A 24,238-nucleotide genomic window follows, 5' to 3' on the forward strand; every position below is an offset into this window, starting at 1 on the left:
GGATGGTAGAAGACATGAAAAGACATGTAAGCTTATTAACCACTCAAAAATGCATATTTACATAGAGAAATGCAAACCCATTGTCTATAAAATCAGTTAAAAGTTTAAAAACTAGTAACTTGCTATGTAGTCACTGATAGGAAGTAAGTAAGTTTTCTGACATATGATTTGTGGAGGTCTGAATTGTAATAACATTTCTGGAAGCCAATTTAGCAATATCTATCCAGATTTCAATGTGAAGATTCTTTGAGTGAACAATTCCATTTCTAAGAATGGATCTTTCCCATCAGGAGATCCAAGTACTTATGCAAAGATGTTATGCAATTACTGCAGTCTTGTTTATAATAACAAGATGGTAATAATCGAAATATAGGAAGCATGGTAAGTAATGTGTGGTACATGCATGACAGAATTCTGCAGGACCATTAAAGGGGAAGTTACATCTGAGTTTTGTAAGCACAACAATGTCTATGATAGATTAAGAGGGGGGGAAAAAACAATTGAAGATGAACATGGGTCCCTTGAGTTCCTCATTAGAAAGAATATTATGCTCTGTAAACATAAGTTTTCTGACTATTTGTGGCTGATAGCAAACACATCTTATGGTCCTACATAACAACCTAGTGGAATTGTTAAGGGTTATTCTATAGCCAGTGATGTCAATGCGCTGAGTCAATAACCTCATGATTTTCTCAGCCATCACCTCATGTCACAAAATGATTGCAGCTCCACCAAAGAGCAGGTCTCCACACCAGTTTCCCAAGCTAAAGAATAAAGAATAACACTTTCTTCTCAAAGATTTGTTTTGTCTTTTTACTCAGCAAGATACTCTTTCATAGAATACTCCCACAGGATTTGCCATTATTATTTCACAAAGCCCCTAACTATGGCACACAGCCACAGGTTGTTACTCAGAAGCCTGGAAAAGCATCATACAGAGAAGAATGGGATTGTAAGGACAGCTTAGTGGTGTCATGATCTAAGCCCACAGTTGGAGTTGGAGTCCATGGTCTTAAAATCAGGAGGTCTCTGCCTTCAAAAGAACTAGCCATAAAAGAAAAATAATAATATGGACTCCCTAGAATTAAAATCTTGTGCTCATCAAAATACATTATTATGAGTATAAAAATAGACTGGGAGAAAAAATTTACATTACATTTGATAAAAAGGACTTGGATCCAGAAGATGTAAAGAGTTTCTACAAACAAAAAAGAAAAAGACAACTGACAATGAACACAAAACTTTGACACTTCAGAAATGAGATCGTCAAATGGTCAATAGGCTTACATAAAAAGGTTCCCCCACATCATAATTCATGCAGAAAATACAAATAAAAACCACAGTGAAATTCAGTATATGTTAACTAGAGTGGCTAAAATTAAGAAGCCCAGCAACCCATCTTCTTGAGAGGAGGGAGAGCAAGTACAAATCTCAGACACAGCTGTGGGAATGTAGATAGGTTCTGCCCCTTTTGAAAATTCTTTGGTGATATCAACAACTAGCTAAACTTAACAAATACTTTCTATGATCCAGCAAGTTCATCGCTGTATATATAAACACAGAAAAGAGTACACAGACCCACCAGATTATACATCATGGAATATTCTCAGCATCCTTTATTCATGATATCACAAAAGTAGAGGTAGCCCAGGTGTCCAAATTACCCACCAGAGGAAGGATGAACTGTGGATTATAGGGACACCGTGTACAAATACACCACAGTGAAAAAGAATGATCTATTGAATCATGCAACAAAACCTGAACTGATCTCATAGAAACGCTGGCAGAAGATTACCTGCGGTGCTATTTGTTAGGTCAGTTGAGGTGGCTAAGGGATCAAAGCAACTTTAAAGGCCATTTTCATCAGATCTCGGATAGGGGTCTGCGGGCCCTCTTCAGCTCCTTTGAGTTTTGGGTTAGCTGGTAAGAGGGCCTGGTGGGACTGAGGGTGGGTGCTGACAGGAGAAGAGAGGAGTGAGTGGGTGGAGGGATCCATTGAGCTGGGGCAAGGGTGCAGGTGTGGGAGGGGGGGAGGGAGAGGATTGGCCTGGGTAGGGAGGGGACAGATGGAAAGGTGGGGCTGAGAGCAGCTCCGATGGATCTGAGAATGAGGAAGGAGAAATAGAAGAACAATGGGAAACGGGTTTGGGATTTTCCCTAGCAAGGAAAATTTGAGCACTAGAACAGGTACAGCAGAGGGGAGGATAGGAGTAAATATCCCCAGAAGCCTGAATGTGCCTCCAGATGTAAGGGACTTCTGCCCACTTCCCTGTCCGGCAACAGAAATTGTCCAAATCAGTGAGGATTTGAAAATCAAAAGATCCTTCTGGGGGCCATTGTGACCCATTGTCTAAGTCACACTGGGGCCAGGCCACAGTGGAGTAAAAGACCAGGGGTAGGTCTTGAGTTAGTCCCAATTTGGCAAAATTTGAATATAGACAACTCAAAGGAGTTTGAGGGGGTCTAAGGAGGATTTGGTGTTTCCCATGACCTTCCGGCACCCTTGGGGCTGGGTGGGAGCAGAAGGAGGCATCCCCAATTCTGATTGCACTCACCTGAGGAGCAGATGAGGGCCCGACGGGGGGTTGAGGTGTCCCTATAACCCACCAGGGGACCCAAACTGATCAGAATGGCTCTCAAGATGACTGGGACGTCTCCACAGTTCCCAGAGCCTTGAGTGGAACAGGTGGGGTCTATGGCACCCGTGTGACTTGTGGATACACTCCCTGTGGATGGAGAGGGGCTGGAAGGTCAGGGGAAATGAGGGAACTTACCCCATTCCTGTCGGTCTGGTGAGGGGAGAGGGAAAGAAAGAACAGCTTAGGAATTTCCTGGTTCATTTAAGGGGAGGGTGGACCTCTACCCCAGATATAAGGTATGGGGGAGGCCCGAAAAGCCCTCCTGGGTTTCAGCACCAGATGTAAGGTCAGATGTAAGGTCAGGCACCGGTGACCAAAAGGAGGCAGATTAAACGCTGCTGAGCAAGGCTTTACTGAGATTTGTTTCTGGGCGAGACCCTCCAGACCAACAGAGCAGGTCCAGGGGAGTCGCACCCAGGCTCAGCCGGATTGGAATTTTATTGGGCTTAGGGCAGGAAGGGAGGGCTTAGGACAGGAAAGGGAGGTTTTTAGGGCCCCTGTCCTCCTGGGGTTGGTCGGGGGATCTTGCTAAGCTCCATGTCTTTCCAGGATCAGTCAGGAGACCCCGCTGATTGACAGGTGGTTATCACTGCTTGTCTGTCGGTGCCTGATTGGTGGTTGCCTGGTGTTTTGTTCCCTTAGCCACCTCAACAGACACTGTTTAATTGCTCTGCAGTGTAAGCAGTGGTGAGATTCAGTACTGTGGTAGAGATCGGGGCAGGAATTGCCTTTAAGAGACATGAACTGGGAAAGGGACATGAGGAGACCTTCTGGGGTCATGGCCATAATCTACCGTGTGGAGCTGGATGAAGGTAAGAAGGTACCAACATGAGTCAACATGCTCTGTGTTTAATCTTTGTGAACTTTATGTATGCAGATTATATCTCAGCAAACATGATTATGACAAACAAAAACTTCACATCAACAAAGAGATCTTGGTACGTTTTAAAAATGGGCATTCTTTTAGGTAAAAAGTGGAGGTTGGCTGTTCATTGCTGTTGGCTTGTCCAAGGACATTGACACCACACACACACACACACACACACACACACACACAGTATGTGAAAGTATTTTTGCAAGCATAGAAAATTTTTCAAATGATGTATGTTCTACTGATCACAATCATTTTATTCTAAAGATAGAATTGGACAGGGATATTAAAGGTTTTATTTTGTTGTTTCTGCCCTTTTCTGATTATTAAAAGAAAGTTCATAAAATTAGAGCAGGAATCTTGAGGGTCTCCAGCCAAAGATGCTAGGAATTTGTCTTCTATGGTAAATAAATGGAGAGAAACAGATGAAAGACAGCCACCCCCAAACTTCTCGGGATGGTTGGTTGGTAGGAGAACTTATTGAGGGCTGCAAAGTCTTTTCTGAGTTCATTTCATTAAAATGGAACAGTCTACTAAGAAAATGAATATGCCCCAATAATTGAGAGCCGCCCACACTATAGTCTCCTGAAATGACATTTTCTCTTATGGGCAGGATAAAAAGAGAAGCAAAGCAACCTTAGAGGTCATCTAATTCAATGTCTTCAGCCAATGTGTCAATCTTTTCCATAATTCTTACTTTGGCAGTGTCTCAACAGTTGTGTCCCAAGTGGAAAATAGGCCTTTATTACCAAGTAGGGGAGGTGTGCTGTATGGTCAACTGGCTAGAAAATAACTGAAGAAAATGTGCCCTGTGTTGTTTTTTTTGGCGCATGCAGTGATTCTGTGTGTGTGTGTGTGTGTCTATGGAAGTGAGTCGGAGAGGCTGAAAGAGAAAGAAAAAGAATCCAACGGAGGAAGGGATGCTGATGGGGGAACCAGTTCAGCAGCTCTGGTTTGGGTGAAGTACTGACGTGGATTTAGGAATTGACACCTGGATCTTAACCTCAGTCCTTCCATTTCAGCTTTCTCAGAATCAACCATGCAACAGCAACAAAAAAAAGTTGTTCATTTTTTCAGAACAAGAGAGCATGGTGTGTTCTGACAAAGGCTCGCTGGAGGTCCCCTCCCAAGTCCCTGAAGGTAGCTGGAAGGCATGCTGAAGAAGTTTGTGCTGTGTGTTTTCTGAAAGTACCAGTGACTTCTAAGTCACTGTTATCCCTTGGTCCTGTTCCCACCAACTCTTTCTCTCACCCACTCAACAGAGACTCACTCCACTTAACATGGTTTCCTTATTTGGGGTTTCCAAAGCTTTGACACCAAGGGAAATGGAAGGGCCATGGACGCATGCAGAGTTGATTTTTATGGTGCATCTCCTTTTTCCTTGCACTGATAGAGTCCTCAGAACAGGGGGACATGTGGAGGATGTGTCAAGTGCATGGACACTGGTCGTTCCTGAGGTGAAGGTACTTGGTGCTGTGCTTCTTGAGCCAAATCCAGTCTGAGCAGCAGAGAATGACTTCGGGTAAGTTTGCCGTTTTGAGAGCAGAGAATTCCTGTTGTTTTACCTCTGAGCATATTTCTGGAGGGGTACCCAGAGAAAAATGCATGATGAGCCTGATAGGACTTCAACCTTCTAGAATGTCTCAACGTTCAGTCTGATTTAGATGCAACTGAACATTTCCCTAAGAAGGTCCAGAGATAATTTAGAGAGACCCAGAATCGAAGAGGCCCAGTGGACAGGAGGAGAGTAATCTGGGCAGACTACAGTGACATCACCGATGAGATAAGCACTGGCAGTGACTGTCACCTGGGTACTGCTGAGGCCCTGTTTTGGCTTGGGGTGGGGGGTGGGGGAACCAGCCCACTTCTGCCAAAGGCAGGAGTCAGGGAGAGTTCCCTACAGGGGACAACTGGGAGGCTGGGTTGGTCGTCTGTACATGACAGGTGCACTCACAGAGGAACGCCCGTTTCTTATCTCTAGGAAATAGCTAGGCCTCTTTGGGGCAGTCACTCCAGGATCAATACTCCCAATGCCAGAGCATCAAGAAAATAAGAAAGCAAAGTCTACAATTGGAGAAGTAAAAATGACTGCTTCACGATGCGCTATTGTCACAAGTCCACGCCCAGTCCTCTTTGTATAGTTATTTAAAAAAAGAACAACCCTGACTTCAACACAGAACCTGAAACCCAGGAAGTTACAGATCATCGCCATTTACCTACACGTGTCTACCCTAAGCTTGTGGAGTGCAGTGGTACCTTCTGCCACGTACGAATCAGCCTCAGCCGCACACGTGGAGAACGTGCTCTTTTGAATGACAGCCAGTGGTCACTGATACTCCCTGTCCTCTTGTCTGTCTCATCAACTTGAATTTCAAGCTCTTTGAATGTTTTCCAACCTGTAACTTAAACACGGCCAACGGGAGCCCGTTTCACTCGGCTTTGGATGAAAAATGCATGAATTTGTAGAAACGGATACTGAATATTTTCCCCCCAAAAATGACATTTTTGCCTACCTACGCCAGTACCTCTGGTAATGGCAAAACATTCGTTAGAGCTCTTGAAGGAAACATTGAAGATCAAGGATTCGGGAAGGAAAGGGCTTTGGCGGAGGGCTCTGCCCATGGGCCTCGGGCTCAGGTGACAGTCAGGAGGTCCTCTTACGCTCTCGGTTCCCAGTAGCTCCACTATTCATTTTGAATGAGGGCCACCGGGCTGTGCAGGAGCAGTCAGCAGGCACGGAGGCCCGGGCTTTGCATAGTGTTTGAGAAGATTGCCTGTGATGTATTTTGCGTGAGAAGTTTTGAGGGATGTTATGTTTGGAGAAACTGGTGAGCCTGTTGTTGAAAAGCCAGAGGAAATCAGATGCCTACAAGAAGGGACCTTGGAAAAGCCAGCGGTACACGGTCACAAGCAGCAGGTATTCTGGGGTGTGGGGGTGTGTGTTTGGATGATGCTGAAAGGATTCCAGACTCACTTTCCAGTTCCTCATGACCACCCTCAAAGGTCTCAGTCATTTCTTCCTCCAGATCTCAAGACACATGAGGGCGAGACAACCATTAGCCATCGCTTGGATCAGTTCTGCCTCATCCAGTCCTCTTATTTTTCTAACCTTTTAGCTTTTCTGTCAAAAAAACATCCACAGAGGTTCCTAGGCTATTGTTACAAATAGGGAAATTTCATCAAAGTACCTTTTTTTTTCCTGCTTTTTATCCTGGAGGAACATTGGAGTTGGTTTTGTTAACCCCATCCAATGACTATAATCAAAAGTCTTTTTTTTTACAACTCTCAGGTCTCAAGTTCAAACCAAACAGTGGATCTGGTTGTAGTTTGTGCAGATAAATCATCTTCTGTCTGATTTTAGACTTCCTGAAGGAACTGTCATGGGAAAAGAGTACTTGGATGTTCAGGGCTCCCAGAATCTGGGGACTCTGGCTGGGCTCCCAACATATTTAGAAGACCCCATTGAAAAATATTTACCCACCCCAATGAAATGAAAGGGTGCTTGTCCTTACAAATGGCCCCTGAAATAACTCTGGAAGTCCAACCCCTGCCGCTGAACAGTGGCTATTACCCTTGGACACTGGGACTCGGGACTTATAATTCTGGGATAATTTTCCTTTGAATTTATGACTCTTCAACTGCATTTCACACATCAGCCTTCTCGTCTCCTCTCCCACGTTAAATTGGTCCATAAAACTCCACACACCATAAAATGAGATCTGGGTGGAGATGTGCAAAGCATCCCCCAAGGTAAACATTATGATAACTCCCACCCCACCCCAGAAGAAAATGGAAGCCAAGAGGCATTCTAGTTTGGAGATCTCACTAGAGTCAGGCGCCAAGCAGCTGCCCCTGTCAAGGGACACCCCCCCTTTCTTCTCCCTGAACCCCTTATCTGATAGTGGTTTAACAGAGGATCAAGAAAATGCCGGAGCCTTGCGAGGCGCTCTGGAGAGCTGACACCGCGGACTTCCTGTGGCCTGGCTCCAGCCACATGTGGAGCAGCCCGGGATGAAGCCCCAGCCCTGATGGTGTCTGAAATATTTGGCTCCTGGCTCCGGCTGTGGGCTGGCTGTCTGGTTTGTTTGAACACAAACTAGCCTGGGAGTCTTTGTGTAGAATGCTCCTTGAAGCTTTTTCCGTGACATCTGCCAATTAAATGTATGAATTACTCTGTTTACTCCTCCATGACAGAGCAGATATTTTATTTAGAAGCAAAGGGTTTCTCCTCGCCCTCGCTTCTCCTTCTGATACTCCATGAGCTCCTGTTGGGTGCTGGTCACTGGTCACCGAGCAGGAGGGATGATTATACATTCGCAATTCCATTTTATTCCCTGTGACAGCCCCTCCACACACACAAACACACACACACAAATGGGCTTAGGGTTCCCATTTTACAGATGAGGAAACTGAGACACAGGGATGGGAAAGGACTGATCCAAGCCCACAAACGAATTAGGAAGAGAGTAGGAGCTAGAACCTAAGTCTTCTTATTACAAAGTTTTTTGTTGGTTGGTTGGTTGGTTTTTTGGTTTTTATCCTCTCCATTAAGAACCTCTTTAGGATTAATGTTTGACTCTTTGGAGCTGATATCTGGGTATTCATTCATTCATTCATTCAACAACTACATTTTGAGTTTCCACTGCATGCAAAGTACTAGGTCTGAAGATTAAACACTGGGTCTGGAAACTCTCTGGAAAGAGCCAGCTAATAAATATTTTAGGGTGTGAGAACCATATGGTCTCTGTTGCAACTACGCAGCTCTGCCGTCGGAGTACAAAAATAGCTAGAGACGATAGGTAGATGAATGGACATGGCTGTTGTCTATTCTAATAAAACCTTATTTACAAAATTGGGCCTCAGGCATATTTGCCCTCGGGCTGTCGTAGGCTGTAGAATGTCTTGCAGCGAACAACCAGCAGAGCTCTTGGTAGCGTCCCTGGTGAGGCATCACATGATCACGTGTTGACTCTGAGTCTTGAGCCTACAAAGAACCTGGGGATGCCTGTGCTTGGATTGAATTTCCTGCCCCTGTAAGTAATCCTGAGAGACACACCTGATGGTCATTGTCTTCCATGGGGAGAGCCCATCTCTTCCCTGTGGCAGGTCTCTTGGGTCAGTCGTAGGCAAATTCCTAGAACTAATTAAATCCCCATGGGGCTTGTATAGGCAAAGTGTCAACTGGGACAAAGTAAGGAAAAGCCTGGGCCTCAGCACACAGAGGAGTCTGAGCTTGCACATGGATGTTCATACCTCTGATTATATTGCAAAACTAGTAATTAGAAATATAATAACAGCAGCTACTGCTGATTGCCTGTTTATATGCTAAATACATTATTTTGCTTGATTCTCACCACAATCCCGTTAATTCATATTGCTATTCGCACTTTCCAAATGAGGAAACCTAGATTCAGAGAAGTTAGGTCACAAGGTCACAGACCCAGAAAGTAGCCAACTCAGGATTGGAACAAAAGTCTCCATGTCCCTCGCCACCCCAGTAGAAAGCTTTTGGAAGAAGAAAATGAAAGAACAAACAGATTTTATTGATGCCACTGTTGTTGCCTCCATGGAATCACAGCAGCAAGATGCACCCCAGGGACCACTTCATATGAAAGATGTCCTTGTGGAGACAGCAACCACACAGTAGGTTCCTATGAACTATAGTCAGATTCCTGAGGCACAAGAAGGCCTTCTTTGACTGTGGGCCCACAGTGCCCTCTACTGCCTAGGGGGAAAACCACAGAGACCCTTTGTCTCCTTGTGGTAGATCCTTAGATGCCAATCACTGAAGATTGGGACTGATTTGGGGGGAATTCACTGGGATTCCGTTTGATTGCTCCTTTATTACATTGCATGGTTAGATATTTACTCAGAGTGGTGGGGGAGGGGAAAAACGAAGAGGAGAGAGGCACGATGTAATCCAGATCCATAGAGGACATTTTTAAGGCAAGAAGAAAAATGCTCCCGGGGCTGCTTGGTCACCTCCCACCTGAAGAAGTGACACTTCTTTCCTTTCCTAGGGTGGCATATGTCAGGCTGAGTGGTGATGGCATCTGGGCCAGGAAGAAGTCAAGGAGGCTCCCGATGGTTCCTGGGGGAATTTATAGCATCAAGTCAGGTGGGCTTTTGTGCACTCTTGGAAAAATAGAAACGGTTTCACGGAAGTAAGCAAATTAAACACCGACTTAATGAGAAATGGGGGGGAGTCTTTAAAAAAAATCAATTAAATAAAATATCACCCTTCATGGTACAGTGGCGCTGTGGCCTGGGATTAGAACTGGAAACTTTGTGTGGTGAGTTCTAGTGGGATGTGGGTTGGGCCAAAATATATTTGACTCCAAGAAAGACATTTTTCAAAAGGCTAAGCCTTAATTATTATTTTTTTTATATAAACAGGGAAATGCCAGGCCTGATACTTTCTTGAATGGGACCCTGGATTCAGCTCATGGCAGTCCTGGGAGGGGAAATCCTGGGTAGCCTGTCTGAAGCCATGTGAGGTCCACCTAGTTCCACCACAGCCCGTCCTTTGAGTCTCTGCCCTCCCTGCGTCATGGCCATGTCCAGACCTCCTCTTTCCACCCGCTGCCACCAACACATGAGGTGCTTCCTTTCTTCAAAGGAGCCGCCATCTTGGAAGACAGACAGACCCCGGGAAACAGTTCTGCCAGTCCAATAGTCAAATCTCAGAGTCCACAGTGGCTTTTCTCTCCTGCCATATTTTCCTTGGCTTCCCAGGCTCCATCCCTCTAAGCAAACATTCCCTCCGCATTTGAATTCCTTCTAACACAGAGCGGTGATGTAATGGAAAGAAACATTGAAGATCTGGGCTTGAGTGGCTTTGCTATTAACTTCCTCGGTGTTTAGCATCCCAGACTTTCAATTTTCTCATTTTTATTTAATAATATTCCTCTTACAATGTCAATAGAGAATCAAAAGGGGTAGTATACACAAAAAATGTGTTAACAAATGTAACGGTCACACATTTATCAAATGGCTTCTACCCAATCAGCATTGAGAAATGTGGTACCAAGATGCAGCCTTATAATATAGTCAAACAGGTGGACAGGAACGTGGGGAACTCTAATGCAATGTGTGAAGATTGGGCTGTTTGTTCATTTGTTTTACTTTCTTCTTGTTGGTAGTAGAAAACCAACCCATAACCTGGTCCAACTCCTAAAACCCCTGCCACTAATTCCTACTCATCTGTGGAGCTCAGATTTTTCATTTGCCAAATGCAGAAGTGATCAGATCATTTATTTTCCAAACTGAGACACTTCTGAAAGTGGGAGGAGGTGCATGCAGTTAAAATTATTTCAGAGGAATGGATGTAACAGAGGGCCACCCCAAGCAGACAGAGAATGAGATTGTACTGCAGATGACGTGAGGGAATGCAGGCGGTGCTATCTAGGTTCCATTCAAGTTCTTTCAGTTTATGGCCTCGAATTTGTTATCCCAAGTCTTTGTCCTGTGGCTGTCCTGTGGGGGTGACTACTGGTCAGTAGTATGGAGTATGTAGTGAAATGCACTCTGGAAATCCTAGCTGCTGAGATTCAAATCCTTTATGAGTCAAGCCGCACAATGACTCCTTGTGGTCAAGTCCCTCGCTGGAGCTTAACTGCTTTGCAGGCTGGGAAACTAAATGCAAATACACTTAAACACAGGCAGCAGAAGGAATATTGATCTCTTGAATTGCCTCTTGACCCATCTCAGACACCTACCTCCTTTCCAAAAGCAGAGTCCTGTGTTTGTATGGCTGGGCAAATTTCCACATAATGTATAAACATTTAATAATATCTACCCTTTGTAATCTTTGGAGAACTTAAGATCAATTAGAGAAAAAAGATTGATTTTTGTAGACTTAGGGTTAGATCTTAAAATTGCTTTTTCCTTTTTTTCTTCTCTTTTCTCATGCCACCCAATAAAAATATGATGAGCCATAGAGGCATGTGCAAGGCACAGAGGACTACCTGACAGTCTTTTAGACACAAGGAGTTCACATACTTCGTGCTAGATGGCAGGAGATTGGTAATGGAGTCTCTTATAGGTCCAGGCTGTAAATTGCAATCTTCCCAGAATTAACATCCTTTAAAAGACACAAATCCAAGATGATGTGGCTAGGCTAAATCTGAATCTTCCCAAGCACATCTACACGATCCACATAAGTGTGTGTGTGTGTGTGTGTGTTATCATAAAGAGTTCTAGGCACTTGGGATCTGTGTGGCCAGGGAGGGGATTTGTTTTTGCTGTTGTTTCCTGACAAGCTTTCCATTATCATCACCTTTATGAGAAGCACTGAGGGTCTCGCTTTACTGACAGATTCTGGAGGGAAGGGTCATCATCCAAGCATCTTAGGATCTTCTTGTAATGGCTTTTTATCTACTTGAGCATATAATTCACATTGATTGCTCAGTCTTGGATCAAAATTTGTGCAAAAGGAATCAGGTTGGGCGTTCTGGGAGGTGACTATAGGGTGAAAGGTGAAAGGTTTGGAGAGAATACGTTGGCATGTTGATCAAAGTCTCCCTGAACCTGAAGGAACTTGGGATCCACTGACAGGATAGTTATAACCAGCTCCACCAACCCACACTGGCTCCATGGAACACAGGGTTTCTCCTTCTCATTCTGTGCAGTTGGTCTCTGCTGTGCAGCCTCCATTAGGACATGGAACACCCTTGCTGAGCCTCTATCCTGGCTGTCTACCTGTGTGGGCATGAAGAGCCCTGGAAACTCCAGGTCCTGGTTCAAGACTGGTCCTGGTACTCTAGTCAGATTGATGCTCGGTGATGAGAATCAGAGCTGAGTTCCATTTCCCCAGTTGTGAAATTATTCTTAGATATGTTTAACTCATAGTTTAAAGTACTTTTAAATACCCATCAAAATATGTATTTTATCGCTATTTATTCAATGCCTACTAAGTACCAGACAGTGCAGAATTTAAGGACGTTCTTACCATTTAAAAACTAATGGCCTATCTGGCAAATCAGATAAATAAATAATTATCATAAAATAAGAAAGTCTTTTTTTAAGGGGACTGTTATTTATAATAGCTTTTTGAAGCACTATTAAGATGTTAGAAACAATTCGTTGACTAATTTTCAATAATCTGACTTATAATTCAACATCACCTTGTTAATACTCTTTTTTTTGGGGGAGGGGCACTACAGCACAATACCTGACACAAGGTACTTATGAAGAAGAAATTTATTTAGTGCATGAATCTGGAGGTTCAAGGGCATGGTGCTGGCTTGGGCTCAGTTCTTGGTCTCATCACATCATGGCAGATGGCAAAGGAGAGAACAAATGAATGATCACCTCTCAAACCAGGAGTAGAGAGAACTGAGTGAGGCCAACCCCTGCTTTTATAACAAGCCACTCACAAGAACTTCCAAATAGTCCTTCAAAAACCACCTCCTGAGGGCACATCCACAATGGCCCAGTGCCTCCCAATAGCATCACCCTGCAGGCCACCCTTACAATGACAGTGGACTCCAAGGGGAATACTCGGGCCACACCAACACCATAGTAGAGCCATACATCACAGTCTAACTTAACTTATGTAGGAGGAGACTTTTCCAGGGTGGTCCACTTAGGATGTGAAAGAACAATTTGAATTCTTGACTCCATGTCTATTAGATGTCAAAGCCCATGCTCTTAAATGTGAAGAAAGAGTTGAGCAGAAGAGACAATGCAAAATAAAAGGACAAAACTAGGAAAGACATAGGGGAATAAAATGACACTTCATGTTCAAGAGGGAACATTTCCTTTGTGGTTGTAATTTAGACCCTCCCACCCGAGGCGTTTTATATAAGGTTGAACAAGTAGGACGGAGTTTGATCTTTGAGAATCTTGAGGGATACGCTAAGGACTCTAGTTTTCATTCTCTCAACCGTGGATACTTCTGTTCTGCTTTATGTTACTATAACAAATTACTAGAGCCTGGGTAATTTAGGAAGAATTGTTTGGAAGCTCATCCACTCCTCTCAGGACTCAATCCAAAGGGATGAGACCGGACCTGGCTCTGGTACTTCCTCTGCTCCTGACATTCTCCTTTCCTCCTGAACTCAGAAGACCTTTACCTAGACTTTTGTAGTTCTGGGGTGCTTGTAGGAAAATGGTTGTGTTTGAAAGCATAGTTTTCCAGATCTCTTTTGACCTAGTGTGACCTGGATCAAGCCTTTGACCCAAGCTATGTATTTCATGAATGATGTCATTGGATGAATGACATCATTGATAAATGGTGTCCACCTTCATATAGCCACACAGCAGATAGCCAGTACAGGTGAAAACACATATGGCAGCCTTTGACACATTGTCTCTCAACGTTAGAAATTTGCTATGAATTTTAGCACCCTGGCAAAAACCAACTGGAGTTGACAAACTATCTAAAGAAAAATTTGGTCTCAGTAGATAGGGCTTTTTTTTTTTTTTTCCTAAGATGGCAAATTCCACTTTCTTTGATTCCCCAACAAGGGTCCCATCTATGATCAAAGTCTTTTTTTTTTTAGTAGCAACTGGCATATCCTTGAAGGTGTAATTAGCTACCATAGTAACTATAAATTATAATCTTTCTTTGACTTTCCAGACAACCTAAATAAGATGCCGTCACTTTCCCCCTACAATTAATACTCTCTGAAAAAATATCTAAGTGTCATGATCTATTGCTAAATTTGGATCACACAGGCAAAAATTTGGTCATTCCCAATAGCAGTTGCAGAGATAGTAAATTCAATGAGTTCAGCAAAATAGGTGGTCACACAACCTGGTTCAGCCAAAGGCATCGACTAGGAGACTGTGAAATGAAAAGCTAAGAGTCTTATTTACACTCTGCTAAAAAGAGGTGGTGAACACAAGGGAGTTTTTTCCATTTTTTTAAAAAATCATTATTGCTCTGAATTGTGGGTCTAGGTTGATCTGATATCACCTTCAGAGCTGTTACCACCAACTTACAATGAAGAAGGATAAAGATCAATTATAATTTCAAGGGGGCAGGGGAAAAAAAACTCACATCTCCTGAATATATGAAGGTGATTCCTAGTCACTGTCTTAACACTCTGCAGTGGTTTTTTTTTTCTTTTTTTTTTTTTCATTTGATCATAAAAATGACCTTGGAAGTAGACCCAATTGTTCCCATTTTACAGAGTAAACAACAATAGGAAAAAGTAATAAGGCTGGCAGGATTGGTGGCAGAAGGAGAGTCAAAGCTGGGCCCTTCCAAGGAGATTATGAGAAGTTAAAAGATTCTGCCTGGAAATAGTCCAGAGCAAGTCTGGATGCTGATCTTACCCAAGGAAGAGGGAAAGATAGAAAAGGTAGGAGAAAGCTTACCCAAGATACACCGCCAAGGAGGCAAGAGAAGAGGGGGACCAGAAAGCACAGAGGAAGAATCCTTCAGAGGTGACATCAGCGGCTGGGATGACATCAGATGCTGAAGAGTGACAGTTAAAACTTGAGAAGGCAGGCTGACAGCGTGGGAAATAATGTTCAGACCAGATAGCCTTGCAGCCCGGACCAGGGAGTACAGTCTTCTAGGCCAGGGCAGGCCTAGGGCATGATGTTAGAAGGGGAAGAGGAGGAAGAGGATTGTGGATGTGGTGGCAGAGATCTTCAGAGCCGAGCAGGAGAAACAGACAGACCGGGGTTCCTGCTTGCTCTTATTACTTTGTCTGGCTTCTGGTCCAGTGCTTACCACTCTCTATAAATGAATTGCTGCTTGTTGATTATCTGCTTCACCTAACAGACTGTCAATTCCATGGATCGTAGAGGTATTAGGAATTTGGTATGAATTACCGAATTCAATTGCTGAAGGTATTGCTTCTCTAATTCAAACCTTCATCTCTGGAATGTAGATGGTGCTAGGAATTCATGGTGCTCATTCAATACCTGATGCTCAAGTCAATGAATGGCATCTTCTGTTTTCCCAAATAAACCCATGTAAGGGTTAAAATCAGCAAGAATGATGGATGCTACCAGATGAAGAGGAAGAACACAAACCACAGATTTTTTTTTTAATAATACACGATATGTGACAAGATCAATAATAGCAACAGGGATAGTATATCTGCATAGGGTGAACCTTAAATAAACAGAGTTTTGCAAGAAATAATAGAAGCAGAGAAGATAATTAACCTTCCCTCCTTATCCTGGAATATATAAAATCAGAAAGAAAAAAAAATAAGTCTCTGCTTAAGAAGATTCTGGCAGGTGCTGCTGCTTTGGTAGCTAACAACTATTCCTCCATCTCTTCCTGTTCTTAGAAATTGAAGCCATGCACCTGGCTCCAGGGACTGTGTATTATTTGGTTTATGACAGCAAAGTCCTTATCATTCCCCAACCACCATCACTTTTGTTCTTTAATTTTTTTCAGTTCGGATCTTTGTCTGATTATGTTTGTTTGTTTAATTTTTGTGAATATTTTAATTTAAAAATATTTAATTGACAAATAATAAATATATTCCTGGTGAATAATGTAAAACTTTGATATACATACACATTGAGTGGTGGTTAGCAGTCACATTAATTAATATATCCCTCACCACTCTTGCTGGATGTAATTGGATTCCCAGAAGTTGTCTGTCTTATATCTGAAAGTCTGTGTCTTGTCCGACATTTCCTCAATTTCCACTAATAGCTATCCATCCCTGGCAGCCACCATCCTACTCTGTGCTTATATGAGTTTGACTTTTTAGATTCCACATAGAAGTGGGATCTGATGGTATTTGTCTTTATGTGTCTGGCTTATTTCACTTTATGTCATGTCCTCCAGGTCTATCTATTTTGTTGCAAATGGCAGAATTTCCACTTTTATGGCTAAATAATATTATTTTATGTACATGCCACAAGTTATATATTTATATCTATATATAGATATATGTGTATATATGTATACATACTATATATATATATATATATATATATATATATATATATAAGCAATTACATGTATCTCACAAATGCTTTATCCATTCATCCATCTATATTCACTTAAGTTATTTCTATTTAGGGACCATTGTGAATAATATTTCAATTAACATGGGGATTCAGATATGTCTTTGAGTTACTGATTTCATTTCCTTTGGATAAATACCATGAGTGGGATTGTTAGATCACACTGTAGTTATATTTTTAGTTTTTTGAGGAAAATGCATATTTTTTTCCAGAATGTCTATAACATTCCCATCAGAGGCTTCCTTTTCTCCACACTCTTGTCAACACTTCTGTCTTTTGTCTTTTCATAATGGCCATCCTAACAGGTCTGATGTGACATTTATTGTCGTTTTGATCTGCATTTTTTCTGATCATCTGTGACACTGAACATTTTTTCATATACTATTGGTCATTTGCATTTGTTCTCTTTTAAAAAATGGTTAGTCAGGTCTTTTGCCCATATTTCTGATAGAGTTGTTTTTACAGTGGAGTTATAGGAGTTCCTTGTGTGTTGGGGATAAACCCCTTTATTTGATATATGGTTGTGAATATTATAATGCATTGTCTTGGTTGCCTTTTCGTTTTATTGATCGGTCCTACACAATCTCTTGGAGAAAACGGACCATCAGTTTTAGAGCTGTCACCCTGAATTTGTCACTGGATGATGTCTTTTAGGCCAGGGTTCCTCAGGAGACTCCTGGTAATACGGTCCCACAGATTGGTGGCTGCTTCACAAGACATCATGGGGTAGTACTAGTGAGTAAGTAGTCTCATGGTGCCAAAAATAAGGAAGAGCCAGTGAAGACTTTTGTTTCTACTCCTGTTTGCACCAGTCTCTCTCCTGATTGGGAACTAGAGACCTGTTATTGATTGACATCAGTTCTTCCAGCAATACCTGCTCCATCTTCCTTTAGTTTTGCTTAAACACAAACAACAAAAACACAACTTTCTGCAATTTTTACTCTTTTCTTGGTACAACTAGTAGGTTATTCTTCACCAGAAAGTTTCTCTGTGCTCCATAATTTAAAGCAGTTCATGTCAGAATGACATTAATTATGTCAGGAACCAGTGAAACCCTTTTTTTTTTTTTCCTTCCTTTTTCTTTTTTTTTCTTTTTAAGAATGGAATGCTAGGAAGCTTCTCCTTGTGCGGGGATCACGAGAGCCCAATGGATGGAAGAATTCAATAAATTCAGGCAGTTCAGGGGGGATTAAGGACAAGTCAGATTTTCAAAGGATAAAGTATATAGTTTCCAAAACACCCATTTCTGGGTATAGGCTCAAGACCAATGTCTTTTGCTTGTAACTTGTTTTAGCAAAATGCCAGCATTTAATTATTAGTTTGGTGAATGACCACACCAGACCATTTAGTGTAACATGACAGGCCCTGAAGGGAGTAGTCAGTAATTTGAAACACTAACCATGTGTTTTGTCTGAAAAATTAATACCTGTAACAGGACTGCAGTGGCGTGGTTCAACCAATCAAAATGTAGGAAAGACTCCACGACGCTAATAAAGGCAGCTACTGCTCTGGCATAGGGCAAACATAATAGCTGCTATTTATTAAGTATTTACCATATACCAATGCTGTTGCGGCTTATCTCATCTCTTCTTTTTGACCACTCTACAAACCAGATAATTACAAAAGGACTTAACATTTATTGAACACACACACAATATATATATTCCACAAAGATTACAGGGACTATCTATTTTACTCAGTCCTTCGTGTGGTAATATTATTATCCCAATGTTAATGATTTAAAAGCGGAGGTTTAAGCTTGAATAACGTTGTCAGTAAATGATGGAGGCAAGATCTGAACTGAGACTTTCCTAACTCGAATGCTGATATATTTAATAGCTATCCTACATCAAAGGTTCATAAAACCTGAAATTGAGAAAGGGGAAGGTTATTCATTGGATAAGGCCAAAGTCTTAATCGCATACATTTGATATAAAAATCTAGTTCAAAAACTATGTTGCTTAATACTAACATTTAATAACAAACAGTGCATCCAGGTGGGCTGATCAGTAGAGATCTTTGAGGACTGTTGAATGATTAGCAAAATGGATTTGTAATTGGACAGATAGAATTTGTTTGCAAAGAACTTGCTAGAAACATAACAATAGCTACCATTTCTGAAGGCTATCATCATCACAAATACCAACTGCATCCCTGAACAATGAACACTACTAGGCAGCCTACTTAACAAGTCACTATCCCCCTTCATGTTTAAACCATTTTAGTTAGAGGAGGAAATGGGGGTTTTTTTGGCTCACGGTTTCAAAGGTCTCAGTCCATGGTCAGCCATAGCTGACCATAGCTCTGGGCCACTGTGAGTTAGAACATCATGGCCCATGGGCATGTCAGAGGGAAGCAGCTCAGGACATGGCAACAGGAAATACAGAGAGAGCTTTCCTCACCAGGGAAACCTTTGTGACCCCCAAAGGCACCCCGCCAAGTGATCTACCTTCTCTAGTCTCTCCCAACCTGCCTATTCTTACCACCCAGTTAATCCGTATCAGTGGATTAATTCACTCATTAGGTCATACCTCTCATAACCTAATCATTTCACCTCTGAAAATTCTTGCATTGTCTCATACACATGAGCTTCTGAGAGATACCACATATCTAAACCATAGCAGAGATAATCAATTTGGGTATCAATTCAAGGAAATCGGGTTTTTATTTTAACTTATAGCTCAATGCTTCCTAATATATTTATCCTCCTTCTTATGCTGAGAAGAAAAATAGAGCCAAAGAAAACAGCAGTTGACTGAGTTCAGGTTCAATAAGTGATAAAGCAGGGTGGGTATGTCAATCAATCCTGCTGTGGGATCCCAGAGCCTGTCGTCTACTGTAGCACACCAGCTGTCACTCTTCCTTCCATGGGCTATGTGGTAAAACTCATTTCCCCCTGCAGAAACGGAAGGCAATTGAAATGAAGGTCTTCTTGTGTGCTGAATTTCTCCATCTGCATGTGCAGGTGGGCCTAAAATAAGGAGTCTCCCCAGGACCCCCACAGCACTTGGCCTGTACACATAAACAGCTTTCAATTCCCTTCTGCAGTACAGAGATGTAAATGACTTGATAACTTTCATTGCTCAAGATTCCTCATTAGGAAGTGAAATGAACAGCAAGAAAACAAATAACCAGGTTAAAAAATATAGGCAAAGGACCCGAACAGACATTTTTCAAAAGAAGACATACGAACAGCCAATGGGTGTATGAGAAAACACTTAAGGACGCTAAACACCAGGGAAGTGCAAGTTAGGACCGCAAGGAGGTTGTCTGACCCCTGTTGGAAGGACCGTCATCCAAAAGAGGAAAGTTGAGTGTTGGCAAGGATGTGGAGAAAAGAGAAAACTTAGGCACTGTTGGTATGAATGTAAATTAGTGCAACCAATATGGAAAAGAGTACAGAGGTTCAAAGTACAGAACATCAAAGTTGAACCACAGGATGATCCAGCAATCTCACTACTGGATATTTAGCCAAAAGCAATAAAATAATATGTCAGTGAGACATCTGTTCGTTGAAGCATAATTTACAATAGTCAAGAAATGCAATCAACCTAAGTGTCTGTCAGTAGATGATTTAGTAAAGAAAATGTGATATCTCTGATTGATAGATAATCACAATGGGATACTATTCATCCTTAAGAAAAAAGGAAATCTGCTCAGGTTCCTGAGGGACTTATATTTCCTTCTCAAGGCCTGGTTACAGACTAAATGTGAGTGAGCCAGGCAGAGGGACCTAGTTAGGAGACTACCTTGTGGGACCAGAGCAACATAGTGGAGGGCAGGCTAGGGAGATGTGGGCACATCCCCTTTCCTAGGGGAGGCTAGGGAGTGGCAGTTTGCATGGTGAACCTCCCTTCGCTGCCCCTTCACTTTCTTGCTGCCCCTTTCCCAGTCTCTTCACACCCATTCCTGTCTGTCCCAGGACCCTCTTCTATATCAGGTTTATTGGTTGTAATTATAAATCATACTTTCCTTTCAAAAAAAAAAGAAAAAGAAAGAAAGAAGGAAATCCTGTCATTTTCAACAACACAGATGAACCTGTAGGGCATTCTATTAAGTGAAATAAGCTAAGCACAGAAAGAAGATACGGTGCATAATCTCAATTATAAGTGGAATCTCAGAAAGTCAACCTCCCAGAAGCAGAGCCTAGAACGGGGTTGGGGTAGGTGGGGCAGGGAGTTTGAGGGACATTTGTTAAAGGATACAAAATTTCAGTTAGACTAGAGGCATGAATTTAAGAGATCAGCATGGTGACTGTAGTTAGTAACAATATAGTATATACTTAATATATACTTAAAAACTGCTGAGAGTACATTTTGAGTGTTTAAACCACATACATACAGGTACACAAATGATTCATACCTGGAGTAATGCAGATGTTCATTAACGATATATAAATATATGTGTGCATTTTAAAACACCATGTCATAAACCATAAATGTATACACTTTGGCAATTAAAATAATAAAATTCTTAAAAATAAAAATAAAAAAATACTCCTTATCAACTTACCAATGCCTGGAAACCCAAAGATTCTGGCCTTTGCATTCCAGCAAGATCTTATATCACTCAGATGCCTCATTATAGAAGACCCAGTGAAGGTCTTTTTTTTTTTTTTTTTTTTTTTTGCATTTCCTCCAAATACATTTCCCTCCAGCCTCAGGACCTCTGCACATTTCCCCTCAGCCCTGACCTCTCTTTCCTGGGATACTTCCTTTCGATCCTTCAGGCCATAGCTTAACATCACTAAGTCTCCCAATTCTCCACTAGAGTGCTTCCCATCTTGAGGCACTGGGTTTGATTCTAAGCACCACATATAAATTAATAAATAAATAAAGGTCCATCAACAACTAAAACAAAATTTAAAAAAAAAAATTTTCTTATTTATGGAAATATTGATTTGCTCGATGCCTGTCTTCTCCACTAAATTGCAAGCCCTGGACTGACAAAGGCTGTGCGGACCATGCTTGCCACTCTTTCTCTGGCTTCTAACCTAGATGATTTAATTTAGGGTAGACTTAAATATCTGTTGGGTAAGTGAAAGGGTGATGAAGAAAGTCCTCTACTGCCTACTTGTGTATTGGAAAATTACTGATCATGGGTTTGATGAAACAGGATGTAGGCAGGAGTACATATATTTCTTCCATGGGCTAAATCCCACCTATTCTTATAATATTCCCTACACGACCTTATTTCAAAAAAACTATCATCTTCCCTTTGGACTGCAACACCTACCTGACTCTACCTAACTACACACTAAAACCTCTCAACACACACCTGTCCATTCTCCACCCAGAAACCACCCTGGTATTTTCAAAGGGTGACCATACCATCTTACTTTCCGACTCTTCAATTTTCTTTTACAAGTAGAATAAGATTCGATGTCCTTCAATGCCCTACATAACTTAGTGGTGCCTGCTTCTTCTGCTTCATCTCCCGCTAACCTCTCCCTGGATCACCACCCTGCAGCCATTCTGGCCTCTTTCTGTTCCTCAAACACAACCATTAGTCCTTTTCCTTCTGGTGTTTCCTCTGCCCCTGATCTCTGCATGACAGTGGGGGCCACAACCCAGATGCCATGACTAAAAATGTATCTCTCCTTAAAATTGTTGCCTCGTTGTTCTATATTCTCTTCTTTATATATCCTCATTATCTGGTTTAAGTACTGTCTTTCTTTCACCAGAAAAATATGGGCCCCTAAAAGGCATTAATCTCATCAGTCTTGCTCTCTGTTTACTTGTCTCAGAACCTTGCATACCACATAGGAGGAACAAAATAAGTATTTGCTAGAGGAGTAGATAAATGAGTTCACTCAGAGAGGTGAGTTATGGCATTAATCAGGTTCAGCTTTGATAAATATTTATTGTGCCATTCAAGCAAACACATCTTGTGAGGCATAGAACCTAAAAAATGTGATTATGATCCACAAAGAGCCCAAATAATGTATAGGGACAGATGCGTGAATGAATATACCTAATACCATGTAAGTGCTACAGTAGGTGTGTATAGAAACCCAGGCTCAAAGAATGCAATGACCATGATCCATTGCAAGAATCAGGAGAAACTTCCTGACAGAAGTCTTGAGGGGTGAGTAGGAGCTTTCTAAAGGAGCTTTGGGCTGGTCTTAGCATTTCAAACAATGAATAAAGAGTGTCCAAAGGCACAGAGTCACAGATACACATGGTTGGAGAAACATGGGTTTTCTGAAGCAAGATTGTGGGGTAAATGAGCGAGAGGATGTGCAAGGCTGAGATAGACGGCACACAAGTAAGCCCCTCAGCATTCTTCTCCCCTCGGACAAATGGCACCCCTTCCTTCGGGGCCACTCTCTACCCCACGTGGTCTTTGTGTAGCCTCTGCCAATCACAGTACCCAGGTACTCAGGTGATCTAGCTATTGTGGAAAGTTTGTGATGGACCTCTGGCCATCTTATTTTCCTAAACCTTCACATGCAGTGATTTACCCAGTTCCCTGATATTTTATAGACAGAGTCTTTTTTACTGGACTCTCCCATGCTGTAAAACTAGAAAATTGAGAGGCCATGTCCTTCTGCCCTCTTCCTCCACCAAAAAGAAGGAGGGAAATGTGTGTGTGTGTGTGTGTGTGTGAGAGAGAGAGAGAGAGAGAGAGAGAGAGGCAAAGAGATATACAGCTAGAAAATAAGACATGCGTAAATGATACAGATACAGTGACAACATTTGAATTCCTGGGGTTCTTGGAACCAAATACATCTCTTGTATATTCTAGTTATTATATAAACCAGTACATTTTTGTCTTTCTTGTAGTTTTTACTAGTTCAGGTGGATTTCTCACTACTGTAGCCAAAAGAGTACTAGAAAGCACACTTTAGTAAAGACTAGAGAAAGAAAAGAGAGTTGGTGGAAAATATATATATATACATATACATAAATATATATATTCTTTCTTGAACATGCTAAGTTTGAGATGCTTCTGGGAATACCCAGTCATAGACTTCCAAGGGACAGTCCTGGTCCTGGCATCTAGGAGAGAGGAACAGCCTGGGAATCTAGATTCAGTTTGTTAAAATAAAGTAGATTGTTGCAGCCATGGAGCTGGATGAAATAGCTCATGGAAAATAACAGAAAATAGAAACTTTAGAAAGACCCTGGAGAAATCTCTTGAAGGAACATGGGTGGATGAAGAGGAGACCTTGAAGGGTATTAGGACAATGTCTGGCAAGGAGAAGAATCAAGACAGGGCGGAATTTGAGAAGCCATATGAATGAGTTCAAGAAGGCTGGTGTCGTTGACAATTCTAAATGACACAGAAGCAAAGTATGGTGAGGTCTGGGTTTGGTATGAAGGCGGGCGATGCCGCAATAACAAGTTAACCTCAAGGCCCTCACTGGCTGAAGGCAACAAAGGTGTGTTTATTGCTTGTATTTGGTGACTTTTGTGGGTTGATGCTCCATGAATTTCCTCGAGCACCTGGGTTGGCTGAGGCTCCCCCGTCTGTAAAGGTGGTGTGTGGAATCTGCAGCATCTCTAACCACTGGAGTGGAAGAGAGAGGAACTGGAGTCCACATGTGAGGTTTCACTGCCTTGGTGCAAAAGAAACCCACAGCTCTTGGCACACATTTCAATGATCCAAACTGCCTACCCACAAGGGAACTGAGCAAGGTAGGGGATATGATGGACATTTTGCTGTGGTGAGCATTATTAAATCTGCCCATGGGGACCAAGATGTATGTAACTTTCAGATTTGTCTTCAGCAGACCATTGGTGGTTAACAAGAGCACTTTCACGGGGGCAATGAAGCTGGA

This window comes from Callospermophilus lateralis, chromosome 11 (assembly GCF_048772815.1).
Source record: "Callospermophilus lateralis isolate mCalLat2 chromosome 11, mCalLat2.hap1, whole genome shotgun sequence".
Classification (NCBI taxonomy): Eukaryota; Metazoa; Chordata; class Mammalia; order Rodentia; family Sciuridae; genus Callospermophilus; species Callospermophilus lateralis.